Raw genomic sequence first — 23,112 nt, forward strand, 5'->3', positions numbered from 1 at the left:
TCAAGACTATACTGGCTAACACGGTGAAACCCCATCTCTACTAAAAATACAAAAAATTAGCCAGGCGTGGTGGCAGGCGTCTGTAGTCCCAGCTACTAGGGAGACTGAGGAGGGAGAATGGCGTGAACCCGGAAGGTGGAGCTTGCAGTGAGCCGAGATTGCGCCACTGCACTCCAGCCTGGGCAACAGAGTGCAACTCCATCTCAAAAATAATAATAATAAAATAAAATAATTATCCAGGCATGGTGGCGCACACCTGTGGTCTCAGTTCTTCGGGAGGCCGAGGTGGGAGAATTGCTTGAGCCTGGCAGGTAGAGGCTGCAGTGAGCCAGGATCGCGCTGTGCACTGGTCTCACAGAGTAAGACCCTGTCTCTAAAATAAAATAAAATAAAATAAAACAAAACAAAGCTACAGCTCCACAGGGAGCAAAGGACTTAAGAGGAAGGAAGGGGTCATACAGAAATCCCAGGAATCTGGGATTCTGGCATTTATAACCAGGAAAGCTGAATTTGAGTTTAGAGTCCATTACAATATATTTATTTGATTTTGAATAATTACAACCTTGATTTGCTCCTTGGTAAGGTAGAAATAGTAATATCTTCCTTTCCAACCTCAGTGGGAAAAAAGAGAGAAACCAAAATTTGTATCTATTATGTACCATATGGTTTCATTCTGAGAACTGAGAGAAATAACATATTTTAAGTGTATGTAAATTTTTTTTTTTTTTGAGATGGAGTCTCACTCTGTTGCCCAGGCTGGAGTGCAGTGGCGGGCGTGATCTTGGCTCACTGCAAGCTCTGCCTCCCGGGTTACGCCATTCTCCTGCCTCAGCCTCCTGAGTAGCTGGGACTGTAAGCACCCACCACCACGCCAGGCTAATTTTTTTGTATTTTTAGTAGAGATGGGGTTTCACTGTGTTAGCCGGGATGGTCTCGATCTCCTGACCTAGTGATCCACCCACCTCAGCCTCCTAAAATGCTGGGACTACAGGCGTGAGCCACCGTGCCCAGCCAAGTGTATGTAAATTTTAAAAATGCATTGTAAACAAGTGAACCACAGGATAATCATGATTTTCTCCCTGTTCTCTCCTGTCCCCCAGGTCGAGCATGTGGATAACTGAGAGATGATGAAAAAGGCAGGCACTCTGGGCTGACTTTCATTATAAATAGTAGGTACAGCTGTGGTACTGTTTTGCCTCCATGCGATTCTCCATGTTTTCCATGTTATTTAGTTCCTGATTACTAAAGCTTTGAGGTACCAGAGGAGGCTGGTGATTTCCTTTAGAAAGAGGAACTGGGAGCAGCAAGAATCACAGTGAGATGTGCTGAGCTTTTCAGAGGAAAAGTTCATGGATGATGCATCTGACGTGATGAGCACAAACATTTCTCAGCGCAGACCCGGGTCCTTCCAGGTCAGAAGGAGCTGAGTTCCTAGCTCCTGTGAGCCTCACTGTGTCTCAGGACTTCTGCAAGGCAGGTCCTGCATCTAGTGCAAGCTTATAAATGGAAGTGAGTGAGGGGGATGGCAGGCGTGATGGGGGATGCCAGCCTTGCTGTTTGCTCACAATCACAAGGAGCTTTCACTTGTCTGGGAGACTTCTTGGCAAGGCTGCAGAGCTCACCACCAAGATTAAAGTCCAGCTGGCCAGGCAATGGTAGAGGGGAGGAGGAAGTCTGCAACAGGACGAGCAGGCAGCATTTGGGCCTGTTTGGGAGACTGGCCAACAATAACGGGATTACCATCCACTGCCCTGATATCTGCCAGGAAATTGTGAAATGAAATTTCAAGGACCTTACCACAGAGTCAGAGAGTGTGTGGGATGACTTGGCTAAAAGCAAGAATCCTTGGGGAAAAAGGTCCAGTTTCCTGGTGTTCCATTTGTCTGTTTGCAGAACAGAAGCTCTGCCAATTCCCTGGCTCTCTTCTCAGTCTCTCCCAGGCCTCTGACAACCCTAGACTCTAAGGTCGAGAAGGGAACTACCTCGGAGACTTTTATCCAACTCTCAATAAATGGAGGAAAACAGCCATGACCCTGCCTGATGACTTAACCAATCTGAGCCTCAATATTCTCAGCTCATCTTACAAGGCTCTTATGAGGAGCAGTTGAAACAATGCATGTGGAAATTCTTTGTAAACTGTAAACTGCTTTAAATGGGGCTGGGGGCGTTGGCTCACGCCTGTAATCCCAGTTTTGGGAGGCCAAGGCAGGCAGATCACCTGAGGTCAGCAGTTTGAAACCAGCCTGGCCAATATGGTTAAACCCCATCTCTATTAAAACTGCAAAAATTAGCTGGCCTGTGGTGGCACATGCCTGTAATCCCAGCTACTCAGGAGGCTGAGGCGGGAGAATCGCTTGAACCTGGGAGGTGGAGATTGCAGTGAGCCAAGATCACGCCACTGCACTCCAGCCTGGGCCACAGAGGGAGACCATGTCTCAAAAAATAATTTTAAAAAAAGGCCAGGCATGGTGGGCTCACGCCTGTAATCCCAGCACTTTGGGAGGCCGAGGTGGGTGGATCACCTGAGGTTAGGAGTTCAAGACCAGCCTGGCCGACATGGTAAAACCCCCATCTCTACTAAAAATACAAAAACTAGCTGGGCGTGGTGGTGTGGGCCTGTAATCCCAGCTTCTCGGGAGGCTGAGGCAGGAGAATCACTTGAACTTGGGAGTCAGAGGTTGCAGTGAGCTGAGATCATGCCATTGCATTCCAACCTGGGCTTTGTAAGACTTTGTCTCAAAAAAAAAAAAAAAAAAAAAAGTGCTTTAAATGAAAGGAATTGCTCCAGGTATAGAATCAAAGGCCCCGAGGGTAAGAGGAGCCAGTGGAGCCTTTGGACCTGGCTGTCCAGTTCTGCCAAGTTCTACTGAAGACAGAGAAAAGGGATCTTTCCCATGGAACTTCTTTCTGGCTCTGTCAAATACGAGCCTCCTAGGGTCTCATTGGTGTTCTGGGTTCCTTAACAAAAAGGGGTTTGCAAAGATCACAGAGCTGACTGGTTTTCTTCTCTGGACAATGTTTACTGTGACTGCCTCTCTCTCCCGCCCCCACCACTGAACAGCATGGCAGCTTCCCAGTCCAGGGACCCGTGGGGGCCCTGTTTGCAGCAGGATTTGTGTTAATAGCACGACAGTGTCTTTACCTTTTATCTAGCAAGAGTGAGTAATCTGTTTGGGATATTTAACAAAAACCAGACATTACCTCACTGGTGTCTTATCCAGAGCTGCTCTAGTCTTCCCATTAATTCCAGCAATTCGGGGTCTTTTGCCACGTTAAGCAGTATAGGGAGAAATCCATGGACTCTTTTTCTCTGGATAAAGGGAGCCACAGAAGGCACACATTTGAAAAGCCCTATTCTAGTATTTGTATTCAGAGCTGTTCTTTTTCTCAGTAAATGTCTGTTTTCTTCATTCTGAGAACACGGTAGAGGGATTAACCTCAGACCATCCCCCAAACCATCCTGACTCGAATCGAGTTTCTCTGGCTGCCTCTTCCCTAAAGGTTATGAAGACTTTTATGTGTGAATTTCCAGACCTCAGAGGGAAGCACCGGTGTGGTTCCTGGGAACTATTGGCAGCAGACAGACCACCTCCTCTGAGGTAGATGGCTATTTTCCAACAGAAGTGTCAGAGACAATGACTTAAGTGGTCATATGCTTTGTAAGCAGCTGCCAGGGGTACAGACTGAAGCAGGCGTTGCCTGTCTCTCCCAGGTGCAGAAAAGCCTTCCTGCTTCCTGAAGAAGGACCTGCTGATCAGTCAGTAGTGGAATCACCCATGGGTCATCATCACGTAGGAAGGACAGCAATTGTAATCCCAGGCCAGGCAATGCAATATCTGTGTTTTGCAGCAGAAAAATTGCAGCCTCATTAAAAACTTCCAGGTATCCCAAATCACCATCTATTAGGTGATATGAAAGAATAGTTGTTAATTTTGATAGAAATCATCATGATTGGCACATGGTGACTATATAAGAAAATGTCCTTAGTTGTATAGGTGTTTAATGAAGTATGTAGGAGTGAAATGACATGCAATCTGGGATTACTTTAAAATATGTTAGCAGTAATATAAGAAAGAAAAAGAGAGATAAGGCAAGTATAGCAAAATCTTGTTACTTTTTGAGTCTCGGTAACAGACAATGTAGTTTCAATATATTGTTTTCTCAACTTTTGTGAGCAATTGAACATTTTCATAATTAAAAAAACTTGGCCTGGCGTGGTGGCTCATGCCTGTAATCCCAGCACTTTGGGAGGCTGAGATGGGCAGATCACAAGGTCAGGAGTTCGAGAACAGCCTGGCCAACATGGTGAAACCCTGTCTCTACTAAAAATGCAAAAATTAGCTGGGCATGGTGGCGGGCACCTGTAGTCCCAGCTACTTGGGAGGCTGAGGCAGGGGAATCACTTGAACCCAGGAGGGATTGCCGTGAGCTGAGATCACACCACTGCACTCCAGCCTGGGCAACAGAGCAAGACTCCGTCTCAAAAAAATGAAAACAAAAAAACCCTAAAGGCACAATAAATTGTGTTAGAAGGCAAGCCATAGACTGGGAGAAGACATTTAGAACACATGCAACTCACAAAAGATTCCTATCCAAAATACATAAAGAACTCCTATAACTCAGTAAAAGAAAGAAAAAGAAAGAAAAGAAAAAAGACCCTCAACCTCATAGAAACTAAGGACAAAGATTACAGTAAGCAATTTCATTCCTAGAAGAAGGGGCCCAAATGAAAATGTCCACACTCAGTGGTGATCAGAAAAATGCAAATTAGAGGACAAGACAATAATTTATGCCTGTTGGATTAGCAAAAATTAGAAATCTGGCAATATAAGTATTCATGGAGATGTAGAGTAGAATTCATGCACTTAGAAACCAATTTGGTATTATCTGTTAGAAATGTGTATATCCAGGCCAGATGGGGTAGCTCACACCTGTAATCCTAGCACTTTGGGAGGCCGAGGCAGGCAGGTCACTTGAGCTCAGGAGTTCGAGACCAGCCTGGGCAACAAGGCGAAATGTGGTGACATATGCCTGTAGTTCCAGCTGCTAGGGAGCCCGAGGCATGAGGATCACTTGAGCTGGGGGGTTGAGGCTGTAGTGAGCCATGATGGCACCACTGCACTCCAGCCTGGGTGACAGAGTGAGACCCCGGCTCAAAAGAAAGAGAAGAAATGTGGACTCTATACCCCCTCAGAAACTCTTGGGCAAGTGTGCACATATGCTTGGAATATACACTTGGCTGTCCGTTACAACATTGTTTATAAAAGCTAAAACTAGAAAAAATGGAGAAATATTTCATGACATATTCATGTAATGGCATACTATATAGAAGTTAAAATGAATGTACTTCACATATTCCTGTATATATACACATATATAATTGTGGATGAATTTCTAAAATATATGAATATTGAATAAAAGAAAAGTAAATTTAAAAAGAATATGGACATATATCATGTACATACTTTTTTTTTTTTTTTTTTTTTTGAGACAGGGTCTCACTCTGTTGCCCATGCTGGAGTGTAGTGGTGTGAACATAGCTCACTGCAGCCTCGACCTCCTGGGCTCAAGCCATCCTCCCACCTCAGGCTCCAGAGTAGTTGGGACCACAGGTGGATACCCCCACATCTGGCTAATTTTTAATTTTTTTATAGAGACAGTGTCTCGCCATGTTGCCCAGTCTTGTCTCGAACTCCTGGGCTCAAGCAATCTTCCTGCCTTGGCCTGCCAAAGTGCTAGGATTATAGGCGTGAGCCACGGCACCGAGCCCATACCTAATTTATACCTAGCATAATATTTTGGCTCTCTCTATGTCATAAGAGTACAAAAATAATTAGAAGGGTCACAGAGCAATAGAAGGATGGTACATATCTGTAGTGAAGGAGAGAAGGGAATGGAGATGGCCTTAATTGTATCTGTAATGTTTGTTGTTCCTTTAGGAAAAAAATATAAAAAAGAATCTGAAGCAAATATATCAAAAGAATGACATTTGAATATCTGGGTGGTAGGTATGGAGTGTTATTTATTATTGTTCTCTGTACTATTCTGCATATGTGAAATATTTTGTAATTAAAAATTTTGTTCTTAATTGAGGTCCTAAAGTTTCTTCTTGCTAAATCTCATCTTTTTTTTTTTTTTCTTTGCGACAGAGTCTTGCTCTGTGACCCAGGCTGGAGTGCAGTAGCGTGATCTCGGCTCACTGCAACCTCTGCCTCCTGGGTTCAAGTAATTCTTCTGCCTCAGCCTCCTGAGTAGCTGGAATAACAGGCTCATGCCACCACACCTGGCTAATTTTTGTATTTTCGGTAGACATGGGGTTTCACCACATCAGTCAGGGTGGTCTCGAACTCTTGATCTCAGGTGATCTGCCTGCCTCGGCCTCCCAAAGTGCTAGGATTACAGGCATGAGCCACTGCACCCGGCCTGTTCTTTTTTTGTTTTAGAGGTGGGGTTTTGCTATGTTGCTCGGGCTAGAGTGCAATGACTATTCACGGGCGTGATCATTATGCAGTGCAACCTCAAACTTCTGGGCTCACATGATCTTCTCACTTCACCCTCCCTAGTAGCTGGGAACAGCAGGTGTGCACCACCATGCCAGGCTAAATCTCATCTTTTTTCATGACTTTAGAACCCCTCGACTCAAGTTCACCTCTATGAAAATGATTCCTAAATCTGATTTTCTATCCTTTTTTTCCCAGCAGCATTTCTGTATCTCCACCCACTTAATGGCTATTTCTTCTATTTTGTCAAATTTATCTTCTAAGTTGATTATCTCTAGCACTGCTATCTCAAAACAGCTCTTTTAATTTTCTGTTTCTTGGCCAGGAGCCATGGCAACATGTCTGTATTCCCAGCACTTTGGGAGGCCGAGCAGGGCAGGCAACTTGAGGCCAGGAGTTTGAGACCAGCCTGGCCAACATGATGAAACCCCATATCTACTAAAAATACAAAAATTAGCCAGGTGTGGTGGCGCACGCCTCTAGCCCCAGCTACTTGGGAGGCTGAGACTGGAGAGGCTGAGGCTCACTTGAGCACAGGAGGTGCAGGCTGCAGTGAGCAGAGATCATGCCACTGCACTCCAGCCTAGGCGATGGAGCCAGACTCTGTCTCAAGGAAAAAAAAAAAAAAAAAAATTCTATTTCTGTCAATAGCACACTCAATAAATGGTAGTTTTTATTTTCATTAGTCCCTTCAACTTTTGCCTCTTCTCACTGAGTTCACTATATACAGAACTGCCAATTTATCTTCTGGAAATTCTGGTTTTCATTTTTTTCTGAAATGCTGTTGTGTTTTTTTTCCCCCTGAAATACTGTTTTGCATCAATTATTCCCACGCTTGAAAAACTTATGGTGGCCCACTGCCAGCATAAGATGGCCCAAAATCCTTAACCATTTGTGTACAACCTCAAAGTCTGGCCCAGCTTTGTTGCCCACTGCCCGCTGTCACTAAAGAGGCAGTCATCACCGCCCCCTCAGGCTGCTTGTTTTCCTGTCTTCTTGCATTTGTTCCATCCCGAGATGATTTGCCTTCCCACCCTTCACACTCAGGTCAAATCTCTTCTGAGTGAAACCTTTGCCCAGACCACTGCTGGAAGCATTTCCATGGCACCGTCGATGTGCTGCTGCAGGTGTGGACTATGGCACCTCTCCCTGTAATCTTGCCCTGATTCCTCTCCATTGATAATGAGCTGAATGATTCAGCAGACCCAGGAAGCAGAGGTGTGATGAATAGACACGGTTACCCATAAAGTATCTCATACATCTGCACACTAAACCCATCTCACTCCTTGCTTTGCTTTGCCTTTCTCTTTTCTTTTCTTTTTTCTCCTCTCCTCTCCCGTGCCCTCCCCTCCCCTCCCCTCTTCTCCTCTCTTCTCTCCTCTCCTTTCCTTTCTCTTTTCCTCTTTTTTTTTTTTTTTTTTTGAGACAGTCTTGCTTTGTCACCCAGGCTGGAGTGCAGTGGCGCAAACATGGCTCACTACAGCCTTAACTTCCTGGGCTTAAGAGATCCTCCTGCATCAGCCTCCTGTGTAGCTGGGACCACAGGCACATGCCACCACACCTGGCTATTTTTTTTTTTATTTTTTGTAGAGACTAGGTCTCCCTTTGTTGCCCAGGCTGGTTTCGAACTCCTGGGCTCAATGATCCTCCCGCCTTGGCCTCCCAAAGTGCTGGGAGTACAGGCATGAGCCACCGCATCTGGCCCCTTGCTTTTCTTTCTCCTAATTTTGTTTCTGTGATATCAGCTCTAAAGGAGGCTGCCTTACATCAGACTTGGAGAGACATAGGGTGGTGTTCTCTGATTTATGGCAAGAACTTGAGGAAAATGAGATTCCTTTCAGCATAATTTTGATAAATTCTAAGGTGTGCATTTTTCCCACTTTAAATAATCTCTGAAATCAGGGTGTATCTTACAACCAATGGAAGTTTGTTTTTCTTGATGGAATACAAAAGTAAAAAGTACCACTTATATTGGCGCTATCTCAAATTCGATAAAATAAGGTATATAGGAAAGTATTTAAAACGTATATAAATGCAAATAAACAGCTTTTATTATTTGATGTGAATATTAAATATCAGTGTTAAACATTAGATTTTGAAACATTGTTCTAGGGTGGCATAAGAACATAGTTCCAGGACAACATTCTAGCACATTCCCTTACAAAATCAGCACTGTGTGTATCTCTTCTCTATTCTGCCATATTTTGTAAGACGTTAGAAGTCAGAGATCCAGGGAAAGATACCTCTTGATATTCTCTACAAAAAGAGCAATAAAGAGCAGTCAGAAAGCCCTGCAAGTGAAATAATGAGCAAAAAGTTTGTATGAAAAAAGGAACTGGGCCAGGTGCAGTGGCTCACGCCTGTAATTCCAGCACTTTGGGAGGCCGAGTTGGGCAGATCACCTGAGGTCAGTAGTTAAAGACCAGCCTGACCAACATGGCGAAACCCCGTCTCTACTAAAAATACAAAAATTCACCAGGCATGATGGCGGGTTCCTATAATCCCAGCGACTTGAGAGGCTGAGGTGGGAGAATCTCTTGAACCCAGAAGGCAGAGGTTGCAGTGAGCCGAGATTGCCCCACTGCACTCCAGCCTGGGTGACAGAGGAAGACTCCATCTCAAAAAAAAAAAAAAAAAATTGAAGAAGAAGGAAGTGGCCAGTGGTGCTGGAGGTAATAAGTGGGTAATGAAGGATAGAATCCCTAGGCTTGGGGTCTCAGCCCTGGATAGACTGCTAGCCATCATCTACCTAGGCATGCTGCTCACCATGAGCAGAGAGCTGAACATTTTGGTTTCCCAGTAGTCACTCCAGGCCTGTGTTGTGACAACAGAGGTTATCTGACAGTTTGGTCAGGAATTCATTGTTTCTTTTATATTTTCATTATATTTTTCCCACCTGCTTCCATATCGCTACCACTAGGGATTTAGGAAGACCAGACTCTCCCTTTGTCGTCTGTCACCTCCTCATACCACTTCTCCCAACCAGTCATAGAGCCAGGGAGCCCCAACTTATGTCACTGTCACTTACTTGCCACCTTATGCCTCATTCACCCATTCTCTCCGAATGACTCAGGCAGTAAATTCCCCAGGGTGGTCACAATCTGCATGATCATGGGAGACCCTGAGTGCAGTATGTTACTCCATAAATAATTCACTGTTCTCATTTTGAAAGCAAGGAGATCTGAGTAACTGGAGAGGGAAGGCAGAGGGGTGATTGAAAACACACACGTGTGTACACACCAGAATGGGTCTTCTCAGTCGCTTTGTTACATGGCTTTCTGTACTTGACTGCTTTGGAAGCTGTAAATAGGACTGTGGCCAACGTGGTCCCTGGATGCTGGGGCAGGGGGCCGACTGCAGAGAACTTGTTCCTTCCAGGAAACTGTGGGTTCTGTCCAAGGCAGAGCCTAGGAGCTGGTGTGACTGCAGTAGTAGGAACGTAGGGATGAGAAGGATGTGAGGATGCAAACACGTCCAAGGGCAGGGAGTCACTTTGTGTGTGAAAGCCTTTCTTTGGCATCTCAGATGCATCTGCGTTGCCCTCCTTGGCATCTCCTGGATGAAGGGAGGTCAAGGAATACTATTTTGAGGGGCTTAGAGAGGGACAGGAGGCTGCTGGATATACAAGCATGCTTGTGGGAGGATGAGGGGAAAAAAGGCCTCATCAAGGCTGTGCTAAACCCAGATGCTGTTCTTTAACCTTCACTCCAGTTGCTGCATCACTCCTGGGTGTTTTGTCTTTGCCAAAACCACATAGGGAGGAAGTTACTAAGACAAAGGGGTGACTGCAGAGCCAATTTCTATTCCTAGCTTGTGGTTGACCCTGGCAAGTAACCTTGAGCAGGTCATTAACCCCTCCCTAGGGTGACTATAATGGATTCCAACCTTTGTCAGGAAAGTCCTGTGAAAATTGATAAGTTGAGACTTTTAAGTGCCTTGAGATCTTAGAAGAGATAAACAAACAATATCCCTGTGTTTTGTGAGTGTGTTATGGGCTGCCCTTGAAATCTGATTCTCCATGCACTGGCCATGCTCTGTTCTTTGCTTGGTGACCAGGTGTAGAACACACTTAGGAGTAGCAATAAAAACAGCTAACATCTATTAAACTGTTACTGTGTGCTGGGCACTGCAGTTTAACGCTCACAGCAACGTTCTAAGGTACAAATGATGAAACAGAGAGGTTAAGTAACTTCCCAAAGTTGCACAGTTAATAAGCCAGAGCCAGTATCTGCACTCCGGGCTCCAGAGTCCAGGCTCTGCTCTTACCCGAGATAAGAAGCAGATAAGCCGGGTGCGTTGGCTCACGCCTGTAATCCCAACACTTTGGGATCACGAGGTCAGGAGATCGAGACCATCCTGGCTAAAGTGGTGAAACCCCGTCTCTACTAAAAATACAAAAAAAAAAAAAAAAAAAGCCAGGCACGGTGGCAGGTGCCTGTACTCCCAGCTACTTTGGAGGCTGAGGCAGGAGAATGGCGCAAACCCAGGAGGCGGAGCTTGCAGTGAGCCGAGATTGCACCACTGCACTCCAGCCTGGGCGACAGAGCAAGGCTCCATCTCAAAAAAAAAAAAAAAAAAAAAAGAAGCAGATAAGAACCACATTTAGGCCCCATGTGGCAGCTCATGCCTGTAATCCCAGCACTTTGGGAGGCTAAGGAGGGCAGATCACCTGAGGTCAGGAGTTCAAGACCAGCCTGACCAACATGGTGAAACCCTCTCTCTACTAAAATACAAAAATTAGCCGGGCGTGGTAGTGCGCGCCTGTAATCTCAGCTACTAAGGAGGCTAAGGCAGGAGAATCGCTTGAACCTGGGAGGTGGAGGTGACAGTGAGCCAAAATCGTGCTACTGCACTCCAGCCTGGGTGACAGAGCTAGACTCTGTCTCAAAATAAATAAATAAATAAATATTTAAAAAAGCATATTTAATAACTATGTAATTTGTCATTAGTGAGCACTTGCTATATGTTCTGCACCAAGCTGGGGTGGTATGAGTGACATGGAACTATATAAACAAGCAGAAGACAGACGGGAGTTGGGTGCTAAATTGACGATACCAAAGTTCTTTTGAAAATCTAAGGAAAAGAGATCCACTATGGGCTGGACCTTTGGGGAAAATGTTGGAGAAAGTGAGGCTTGAGCACCCTTTTTTTTTTTTTTGCCATCTAAGCAGACTATTTAGACTCTCTGGGACTACAATTCTAGAAAGATGCTAATTTGTATTGCTTATGAGAAAAAGGGCATGGAGGAGGGGCTATTTCATGGTTAAATCTGGAATCTGCTGCATACATTCATAGTCTTGTGCAGATTCACAATGCACTTTGGCTCTCGGAGGCTCTGCAACATTGTGTGATAAAGAAATCTGCTTTTCTTGGCCGGGTGCGGTGGCTCACGCCTGTAATCCCAGCACTTTGGAAGGCCGAGGTGGGCAGATCATGAGGTCAGGAGATCGAGACCATCCTGGCTAACATGGTGAAACCCCGCCTCTACTAAAAATACAAAAAATTAGCAGGGTGTGGTGGCAGGCGCCTGTAGTTCCAGCTACTCAGGAGGCTGAGGCAGGAGAATGGTGTGAACAGGGAGGCGGAGCCTGCAATGAGCCGAGATCGTGCCATTTCACTCCAGCCTGGGTGACAGAGCGAGACTCGCTTCAAAAAAAAAAAAAAAAAAAAAAGAAAAGAAATCTGTCTTTTTTTTTTTTTCACTCTGGTTGGAGTACAGTGGAGTGTAGTGGCACAAACATGGCTCACTGCAAGCCTCAAATTGCTGGGCTCAAGTGATCATCTCATCTCAGCCTCCCAAGTAGCTGGGACCACATGTGTGCACCACCATACCTGGCTAGTTTTTTACATTTTTGTAGAGAGAGTCTTACTGTGTTGCCCAGGCTGATCTCCTGGATTCAACTCCTGGGCTCCAGCCACTATCCTGCTTTGGCCTCCCAAAGTGCTGGAAATACAGGCATGAGCCACCTCACCTGGCCAGAACATTTTTTTCATAGAACTCGTATCAACATTTTATAGATGAGTGCAGTGTCTCATGTCTGTAATCCCAGCACTTCAGAAGGCTGAGGCAGGAGGATCACTTGAGCCCAGAAGGTCAAGGCCAGCCTGGGCAACATGGTGAAACCCCATCTATACAAAAAATACAAAAATTACCTGGGTGTGGTGGCGAGTGCCTATATTGCCAGCTACTCAAGAAGCTGTGGTTGGAGGATCACTTGAACCCAGGAGGTGGAGGTTGCAGTGAGCCAAGATTGTGCCACTGCACTTCAACCTGAGCAACAGAGCGAGACCCTGTCTCAAAAAACAAAAACAAAAACAAAAACAAAAAAAACTGCTGGGTGCAGTGGCTCTCGCCTGTAATCCCAGCACTTTGGGAGGCCAAGGCGGGTGGATCACGGGGTCAGGAGTTCGAGACCAGCCTGGCCAATATGGTGAAACTCTGTCTCTACTAAAAATACAAAAAAATTAGCTGGGTATGGTGGCAGGTGCCTGTAATCCCAGCTATTTCGGGAGGCTGAGGCAAGAGAATCACTTGAACCCAGGAGGCAGAGGTTGCAGTGAGCTGAGATCGTGCCATTGCACCCTAGCCTGGGCGACTAGAGTGAAACTCTGTCTCAAAAAAAAAAAAAATCATTTTATAGACTTTTATGTTTGGGAAGCACTGGTAGAGGAAAACACCTTACTGGAAAGTAGTTTACAACCCTCAGGCAACTTAAAATCAAGTTCCCTGAACATTCTATGTAACTTTCACTTTTACAGAGTTGACATTCATCACCTATCAGTCTTTTGACATTTGGTTATTTTCCTCATGTGTACCATGTTACCACCCGAGCCAGACTATGAATATCTCACATGCAAATACTTGGCAGCCGCATCTTTTTATCTCTCAAGGCCCCTAGCTCACACCTTGTCTAAAAGAAGGTTGATAAATATTTGTTGGTTTAAAAACAGAGACAGAACAGGGGGAAGAAAATGAGGAGGGGAAAAACTCACACTTGAAGTGATAGCAATTATTGGTAATTTGCAACGATTACTTCATTGTAAATTGCTATTCACCAATCAGTACCCTTTGAAAGACTAGTAAGTTGTTTAAAATGCAAAATAATGTTGATTTTTGGCTTGGCTTTAGTTGGAGCTGGATCTGCAGTCAGAAATAGCTGGCTTTATGGCATGACCTCTAAATTATATCTTCCTTTATTAGCTCAGGGTGCTTTCTGCTGAGCTGGAAGTGCCTGGGGTAGGTCCCTCTGTCAGAAGATTGATGCTTAGACTGAGAATCTGATGAAGACCAAGTACCCCTGGGTCAGCATGACTGCAAAGGCCAACTGAATGGCTGCTTGTGACACCACTGCTTAGGGAAAAACTCACTCAGGGTGGTGGGAGCTTGCAGTTAAAAATACAAGAGACACATTTGGTTTGGTATCAGGGGCTGGTCTCAGATGCAGCCCCCTGTCCAAATATGCCTCCATCCCCTGCTCATCGGACCCAGTGCCCAGGGTTGGAGAGGGCACCATTTGAGCGATTTGTGGCTTTGAGGCTCTAAAAGCCTGACATTCTTAAAGGTTCTTCCCATGCTGACACCCTAACCCATTCCGTTTTGAAGCTAACCCAGCCTGGGAGAAGTAATTCATAAATCATTTGAAGCTGACACCTCAGAGGTGTTTTGATGGGAGTGGGACTTCGTCTCTTTTTTCAGGAGGAGGTGAGACAGGAGAGGAGGTAGAGTTCCTGCAAGAGATAAAGATGTCTCTGAACATTCGTAGAGACTTAGGAAAATTCTGGCTCCTGTGGGCAAGAAATTGATCTTGTTTGTTCTTTTCTTTCTTCTTGGTTGAGTTCCCAGTGTGGATCTTGCAGGCGTTTTGTTCTTGGTGTCAGAACCACCCAGGCTTGGTCGTCGCTGGGTCTGGAACCTCCTACAGATTCCACTGTCTCCCTGCCACAGAGGAAAGTCATGATTGCCCCTTGTGCAGACAGCAGGAGCTGGGTGTGGGGCTCAGGGAGATTCCTGCAGAGCCCTGCTGGGTGTTTGCTTCCCACCTCCCTTCTTCGGGGTCCCAGTTAATGCCGCTATTGAGAAAAGACTGGAAGGAGGGGTTGGTGAGACTCAAAGCCTTGAAATTGGATCTGTGGTTGTTTTTCTCTAAAACCAAATGTATACCCACCCACTACCCGGCCAGCTGGTGCCCTTTCAGTCAGGGCCTAGTGACCCTGTAAGGAGTTGCTGCCAGTGGTGGAGCTGGCTGAGGACATCCAGGCTCCATCCTGTTTGCCTGGCAAGTGTTCGGGAGCCAGTCTCATGTTTAGGCTCCACACGAGCCCTCCATGGGCATGTGGAGCCTGGTCCTCAATTTCCCATTTAACTCCCTCCTGATTGTACAGGCTTTGCACACAGTGGGCCTTCCATAAATGCTGCTGACAGACCAGGGAGGACTTGGGGGCTGGGAGGCTTCCTTTCATTTCCAGTGTTGAGGGGAGAGTATCAGAATCCTCATCTCTATCCTTGATTTCTCCAACGTCTGGCAAGGAGCCAGGGTGAGCACAGCTGTCAGTCTGTTTCTAGCCATGTTGCCAACTGTCACACCCATCGGGGCAAAGAAGAACGTCCCTCAGCAAGACGTTTGTGGACAGCAGGTGACTGTCCTGCTCAGGGGCTGGCTTCAGCACCTCCGATCTAGCCACAGGCTCTCTTTCTTGTGGCTTCCCTTGTCATCCGCCCCTCCTGACCATCTGGCCACCCTGACTTCTCCTGCCTGGTGGGAACGCTATCTGGTGGGTGGCAGCCTCTCCCTGCATGGAAGCTCCAGGCCAAGGGGCAGGGGGAGCAGCGGGCTGAATTGTCAGGGTTCAAACAGTTGAGCTAATACCAGTTTGCTCAGGGATTTCTGGCTGCCTACCCGGGAGCCCCAGGGCAAGGGGACCAAGCAATGTGCAATCTGCTCTTACAGCCCCCATGCTTCCAGAGGCTTTCCAGGCTGAGAAAACACATTTGAATGTAACCTCATCTTGGAGTTCCAGCAGCTTCAACCTTGATGGTGTCTTCCTCGGGATTCCTTCATTCCTGATCCGTGTAGAGGCTAACATTTACTGTGATCTTCCCATGTGCCTGACACCGTACCAAGAGCTTTCTGTGCACTATCTCATTTAATCTTCATAGTAACTCTATAAGGGAGCTTCAATTATCAATCCAGTTTCACTGACAAGCTAACTGAGGGCTGGAGAGGTTAAGTAACTTGTCCAGGATTGTATAGCCAGTCTGTGGCAGAGCTAGGAGTCTAACAGAGGCATTATACTACTGTCTCATGTGCATGAAGACTGCTTTGTCCTGGATTAAAGTGTTTACATTTTACCAAATCTGGATCTTGTATCTATTCATCTAGCAGATGGGTCAGCCAACTATGCCCACAAGCCAAATCTAGCCATGGTGTGGTCTGTTTTTTTTTTTTTTTGAGACAGAGTCTTGCTCTGTCACCAGGCTGGAGTGCAGTTGGCGCAATCTCGGCCTACTGCAACCTCCGCCTCCTGGGTTCAAGTGATTCTCCTGCCTCAACCTCATGAGTAGCTGGGACTACAGGCATGCGACCCCATGCCCAGCTAATTTTTGTATTTTTAGTAGAGACAGGGTTTCACCATGTCAACCAGGATGGTCTCAATCTCTTGACCTAGTGATCCGCCCACCCCAGCCTCCCAAAGTGCTGAGATTACAGGTGTGAGCCACTGCATCTGGCCCAGCTTTTTTTGGTTTTTGTTTGTTTTAGAATCAGGGTCTCACTTTGTTGATCAGGCTAGAGTACAGTGGTGTGATCATTGCTCACTGCAGCTTAAAATTCCTGTGCTCAAACAATCCTCCTATCTCAGCCTCCCAAGTAGGTGGGACTACAGGCACCAACCACCATGCCCAGCTATACCATAGTTAAAAAAACAAAAAACAAAAAACAAACAAACAAAAAAACGCCAGGTGCGGTGGCCCACACTTGTAATCTCAGCACTTTGGGAGGTCGAGGTGGGCAGATCACGAGGTCAGGAGATCGAGACCATCCTGGCTAACACGGTGAAATGCCTTCTCTACTAAAAATACAAAAAATTAGCGGGGCGTGGTGGTGGGCGCCTGTAGTCCCAGTTACTTGGGAGGCTAAGGCAGGAGAATGGCGTGAACCCAGGAGGTGGAGCTTGCAGTGAGCTGAGATGGCACCACTGCACTCCAGCCTGGGCGACAGAGTGAGACTCCATCTCAAAAACAAACAAACCAAAAACAAAGAAGAAAACGTGACAGAGACAGTATTTGGCCTATAAAGCCTAAAATACCAACTATTTACTATCTGGGCCCTTACAAAAAGAGTTTGCTGACTGCTGAGTTAGCATGCCACAGTATCCTGTCCCACCAATACGATCCAGAGTAAGCCCCAGCACCGTGTCTGCCAGCCTCCAATTCTCTTTGGACTCGGCCGCTTCCAAGAGTGCTCTGAACAATTAAAAACTCAATGAATACATTCAGTGCATGAAGACGGATGTGCCAGGGGAATTTTTAAATCTTCGGCTGCACCTTTGAGTGTGTGTAAACCTCGGGCCAGTTGCCTTGCAGGCCAGCCTGCGGCATGGGTCTTGACTTTCCCGATTGTGAAATGAGGATGAGAAATCTTGGCCTTGGAATGGAGGGAAATCAAAGAGGGGCATCTGATCGACTCTCAGAAAGACACAGGCAGGGAGCTCTGGAGGCTTCTTAGAAGGAAGAACCAGCCGGGCGCAGTGGCTCACGCCTGTAATCCCAGCACTATGGGAGGCTGAGGCAGGTGGATCACCTGAGGTCAGAAGTTTGAGATTAGCCTGACCAACATGGAGAAACCCTGTCTCTACTGAAAATATAAAATTAGCTGGGCGTGGTGGAAGGCGCCTGTAATCCCAGCTACTTGGGAGTCTGAGGCAGGGGAATCGCTTGAACCCGGGAAGCGGAGGTTGCGGTGAGCCGCGACTGCACCACTGCGCTCCAGCCTGGGCAACAAGAGCGAAACTCTGTCTCAAAAAAAAAAAGAAGGAAGAACCAATATGAATCACAAGCAACATTATTACCTTAGCAAGTGTTTGAGCCCCCAGTCTAAATGTGTAAAGTAATCTGCTCAGGCTCAAGAAAATCTCTTTTCCCCTATCACACTGGATGTATGAACACATGACCAGCAGAGGCCATCTAACTGAATGGGTTTTCATGTCTCCCCTCTCTGCTCAGGTGGTGAGTTCCCTGAGGCCTGGTCTGGATCTTATGTTTTACTTGTGTCTTCTCTGAGCTCTCAGTACCACACTTAGCAGCACACAGTGAGCAGCTCCGCATAGTGATCTGCCTGACTTACATGTTACAAAAAGGCCCTGAATGGAAACAGGCCTCCAGGAAGAGTGTCTAGAAAAGTAAGGGTCAGGCAGGGTGCCGGTGGCTCACGCCTATAATCCCAGCACTTTGGGAGGCTGAGGTGGATGGATCACTTGAGCCCAGAAGTGCGAGACCAGCCTGGGCAACATAGCAAGAACTTGTCTCTACAGAAAAAAGAAAAAAAATACTAGCTGGGTGTGGCAGCTCATGACTGTAATCACAGCGCTTTGGGAGGTTGAGGCAAGAGGATAGCTTGAGCCTGGGAGATTGAGGCTGTGGTGAGCCATGTTCATGCTACTGCACTCCAGCCTGGGCAACCTAAGAGACACTGTCTCAAAAAAATAAATAAAAAATAAAAAGCTAGGCATGGTGGCTCACATCTATAATCCCAGCACTTTCGAAGGCTGAGGCAGGCGGATCACTTGAGTCCAAGAGTTCGAGACCAGCCTGGGCAATATGACGAGACCCTGTCTCTACAAAAAGTACAAAAATTAGCTGGACATGGTGGTGTGTGTGTGTAGTCCCAGCTACTTGGGAGGCTGAGGTGGGAGGATCACTTGAGCCCAGGAGGCTGAGGCTGCAGTGAGCTATGATTGCACCACTACGCTCCAGCTTGGGTGACAGCCAGACCCTGTCTCAAAAAAAAAAGAAGAAAAGTAAGAGTCTTCTCTCTGCCCTCCCCCAGAACAATCTTGAGGCCCAGAGAGCAGGTGCGAGCTAGCTGGGGGGTCCTGGCACCTCAGGTGAGGGTGCTGGAGGCCCAGGCCCGAAGGCCCAGGCGCGCCCTCCCCTTTAGAAGCCCAGCTCTTCAGGCCCTCCCTGTATCCTCCACACCCAACCCTCTTCAGTCCTCCAGGAAACATCATGAGGGTTAATTATTTCTCAGGGCTGACTCAGACAGCAGTTTTCTGCCAAAGCATTCTGTCAGCCAAGCACGGTCCTGCTGTTACCCCCATGAGGGAGCCTTTGTAAGCTGTGTCAGGAGGAAACTCCACAGCAGGGAAGCCCAAAGCCCCGTAGCCTGGGGTGGGGTCCTGCCTGATCCCGTCGGGTGGGGCTGGTTGCTGGGAGGGCGCCCTCCCCAGTGTGAGAAGCCAGCTCCAGAATGCTCTCACCGCCAGGCTGCCTTTCAGCCAGTCCCTGTGGGGCAACGCTCGCCTTTCGTTTTGTTGATTGGACATTGTGTCTCTGAATAGAGCTTAATGTCCTTTTGAAATTGTCTGTTCTTTTTTATTCTTTTTTTGTTTTTTTGAGATAGAGTCGTGCTCTGTTACCCAGGCTGGAGTGCAGTGGCTCCATCCCAGGGCTCACTGCAACCTCCGCCTCCTAGGTTCAAGCGATTCTCCTGCCTCAGCCTCTGGAGTAGCTGGGATTACAGGCGCCTGCCACCATGCCTGGCTAATTTTTGTATTTTAGTAGAGAAGGGTTTCGCCATGTTGGCCAGGCTGGTCTCAAACTCCTGACCTCAAGCAATCCACCCACTTTGGCATCCGAAAGTGCCGAGATTACAGATGTGAGCCACTGCACCTGGCCTTTTTTTTCTTTCTTTTAAAAATTTCTCCTGCTTTCTCCATTTGGTTTAGATTGCTGCTGTGTTCCTAAATGCTGAAGGTGAATGATGGGGCGTCCGGAGGAGAGGGATGACACTCAAACAAAAACCGTCTGCCTAGGAGGCCAAACTGGGGGAGAGTGGGGGGGACAGAGGGGGTCTCTTGGAGGAAGGAGGCCTGGGAGATCTTCTTTCTCATATCAGAGAACCTGAGGGACTGGGATGGCCCTGAATGGAGATTCAAAGACGCTGAACTGTGCTTGAGACACCTGGGACCAGAAGCCAGGAGGAAGGAGGTAGAGAGAATTAGAACAAGGTAGCCCCGTGAATTCACTGCATGGCAGCCATTAGCTTCACCTGCCCTCTGACCAGGCCGACACCAGCATCCCGGGCACCCCATGTGGGTAGGAAGGTGTGTGGTGCTGTGCAAACCTGATTATCCCCCGAGTAACCCATGCCGCATCTACAGCTTCCTGCTGCTGCGCCAGAAGCTGTGCCCTCTTATGGAAAGAAGAGCACTTCCTTCATATAAAAGCAGCCAGGTGAAGGCAAGGCTATTCTTGCATGAGAAATGATGATTATACAGATCAATTCCATCTTCTGGAGGAACCCCAGACAGTGGTAAATTACACAGTTACAATTGTACCTTAAGCCCCGTCTCCCCACACCTCCCCCCCGCCTCCACAAAACAACAGAAAACCCAACAACCATGTTTTGCAGCAAAAATATTTACAGGACAGTTACTATGCACAAGGAAGTATTTTATATATTATGTCATTTAATCTTCTCAAGAACCCTGTGATGTATTTACCAATGAATGAACAGAGAGAGAAGCTAACAGCTAGCCAGAAATCACAGGGCCAGAAGGGTATGAAAGCTAGGCCTGGCAAGGCTGAGAATACAGCAGGACTTGGCATCTGGTAAGTGTTCCATAAATCCTTGTTGAAGGAATAAATGGGTCTGCCAGACTCCATGATCAGGGCTTGCCTACTGCTCCCTAAGCCATAATTCCCGTTCCAAGGATCTGGGTAAGTCAGGGCCTACAAATATGCCCCAGGGAAGTTTTCTAAGATTCTGTTCTCATCTTTCTTCTGTGCTCTCCTCTCCCCAGCTGCCATCCTGTATCCCTTCCAAGCAGGCATAGAATGGAGGAGTTAATTTGTTATTTGATGTACCAAGTATAGTATTTGAGTGCCTACCAATGGTGCCAAGCATTGTTCTAGATGCTGGGTCATAGGAGTGAACAAAACAGGTTAGGATCACATTCTGAAGATCACATTCTAGCCAGGGTACAGACTTGGCTGAGAGATCAGTTCTGGCTGAACTGATCAGGGAGGATTGAGGTAAGAGCTCTGTGACTCCTCAGCTATGGGCTGCTGTGTGCACATGGGGGCAGGCACCAGCCCTCCCTCACCAATGAGGTGCACTCTCGTCCTTGTGGTTGCAGAAGTGGTTTCAGCAGCTCTGCCTCTCTGTTGTGGCCTCTGCCCTGGCCATGGTTTTCATCCCAGGATGAGCCTCAAAGTGTCTTTGCCACACGACCTAGAATTGAGACTAAGAGATTCAGTCTGGGCTGAGCTCATGTTAAAACCCAGGAGGCCCAGTGCGGTGGCTCACGCCTATAAATCTCAGCACTTTGGGAGGCCGAGGCAGGCAGATCACAAGGTCAAGATATTGAGACCATCCTGGCCAACATGGTGAAACCCCGTCTCTACTAAAAATACAAAAATTAGCCGGGCGTGGTGGTAGGCACCTGTAGTCCTAGCTACTTGGGAGGCTGAGGCAGGAGAATCGCTTGAACCCAGGAGGTGGAGGTTGAAGTGAGCCGAGATTGCGTCAGCTGCACTCCAGCCTGGCCACAGAGTGAGACTCTGTCTCAAAAAACAAACAAACAAAACCAGGAGCTAAGGCATGGCCCTTATTTTTTACTTTTATTTATTTATTTATTTATTTATTTATTTTAAGTTCCTCAGTACATGTACAGGATGTACAGGTTTGTTACACAGGTAAACGTGTGCCATGGTGGTTTGCTGCACCTATCAACCCATCACCAGGTGTTAAGCCCAGCATGCATTAGCTCTTTTCCCTAATGCTCTCCGTTCCCCTGCCCACCCCCAACAGGCCCCAGTGAGTGCTGATCCCCCCGCTGTGTCCATGTGTTTTCACTGTTCAGCTCCCACTTACTAGTGAGAACATACAGTGTTTGGTTTTCTATTCCTGCATTAGTTTGCTGAGGATAATGGCTTCTAGCTACATCCATATACCTGCAAAGACATGATCTTGTTCCTTTTTATGGCTGCATAGTATTCCATGGTGTATATGTACCACATTTTATTTCTTTCCTTTTTCTTTTCTTTTTTTTGAGATGGAGTCTTGCTCTGTTGCCCAGGCTGGAGTGCAGTGGCATAATTTCAGCTCACTGCAATCTTCACCTCCCAGGTTCAAGCAATTCCCCTCCCTCTCAGCCTCCAGAGTAGCTGGGACTACAGGCATGCACCACCACACTCGGCTAATTTTTGTATTTTTAGTAGAGATGGGTTTCACCATGTTGGCCGGGCTGGTCTCGAATTCCTGACCTCAGGTGATCCGCCTGCCTCAGCCTCCCAAAGCGCTGGGATTAAAGGCATGAGCCACCACGCCCGGCCGCCACATTTTCTTTATCCAGTCTATCATTGATGGGCGTTTGGGTTGATTCCATGTCCTTGCTATTGTGAATAGTGCTGCAATGAACATATGTGTGTATGTATCTTTATAACAAAGTGATTTATATTCCTTTGGGTATATACCCAGTAATGGGATTGCTGGGTCAAATGGTATTTCTGGTTCTAAATCTTTGAGGAATCGCCACACTGTCTTCCACAATGGTTGAACTAATTTACATTCCCACCAACAGTGTAAAAGCCTTCTTATTTCTTCACAGCCTCGCCAGCAGCTCTTGTTTCTTTTTTAAATTTCATTTTATTGAGACAGAGTCTCACTCTGTCACCCAGGCTGGAGTGCAGTGGCGCAATCTTGGTTCACTGCACACTCTGCCTCCCAGGTTCAAGCAATTCACCTGCCTCAGCCTCCTGAGTAGCTGGGATTACAGGTGTGCGCCATGGTGCCCGGCTAATTTTTGTATTTTTAGTGGAGACAGGGTTTCACCATGTTAGCCAGGCTGGCCTCAAACTCCTGACCTCAAGTGATCTGCCCACCTTGGCCTCCCAAAGTGCTGGGATTACAGGTGTGAGCCACCATGCCCGGCCTATCTGTTGTCTCTTGACTTTTTAATAATCGCCATTCTGACTGGCGTGAGATGGTATCTCATTGTGGTTTTCATTTGCATCTCTCTCTCTCTCTCTTTTTTTTGAGATGGAGTCTCGCTTTGTTGCCCAGGCTGGAGTGCAGCGGCGTGATCTCAGCTCACTGCAAGCTCCACCTCCCGGGTTCATGCCATTCTCCTGCCTCAGCCTCCCGAGTAGCTGGGACTGCAGGCGCCCACCACCACGCCCGGCTAATTTTTTGTATTTTCAGTAGAGATGGGGTTTCACTGTGTTAGCCAGGATGGTCTCGATCTCCTGACCTCGTGATCCACCCACCTCGGCCTCCCAGAGTGCTGGGATTACAGGCGTCAGCCACCGCGCCCAGCCTTTTTTTTTTTTTTTTGAGACGGAGTTTCACTCTTGTTGCCCAGGCTGGAGTGCAATGGCATGATCTCAGCTCAC

General features: G+C 47.1%; 1 long non-coding RNA gene across 1 annotated transcript in view; it reads right to left on the minus strand.

Annotated features, from left to right (window-relative positions):
- Positions 1-8,530: 8,530 nt before the first annotated feature.
- Positions 8,531-23,112, minus strand: part of LOC129044386 (uncharacterized) — a 126,649-nt gene continuing 112,067 nt past the window's right edge. The window contains exon 7 of the long non-coding RNA XR_008504664.2: positions 8,531-10,055. This is a non-coding gene — a long non-coding RNA (uncharacterized LOC129044386). The remainder of the gene's footprint in view (positions 10,056-23,112) is intronic.

This window comes from Pongo pygmaeus, chromosome 1, assembly GCF_028885625.2.
Source record: "Pongo pygmaeus isolate AG05252 chromosome 1, NHGRI_mPonPyg2-v2.0_pri, whole genome shotgun sequence".
NCBI classification, from domain to species: Eukaryota; Metazoa; Chordata; class Mammalia; order Primates; family Hominidae; genus Pongo; species Pongo pygmaeus.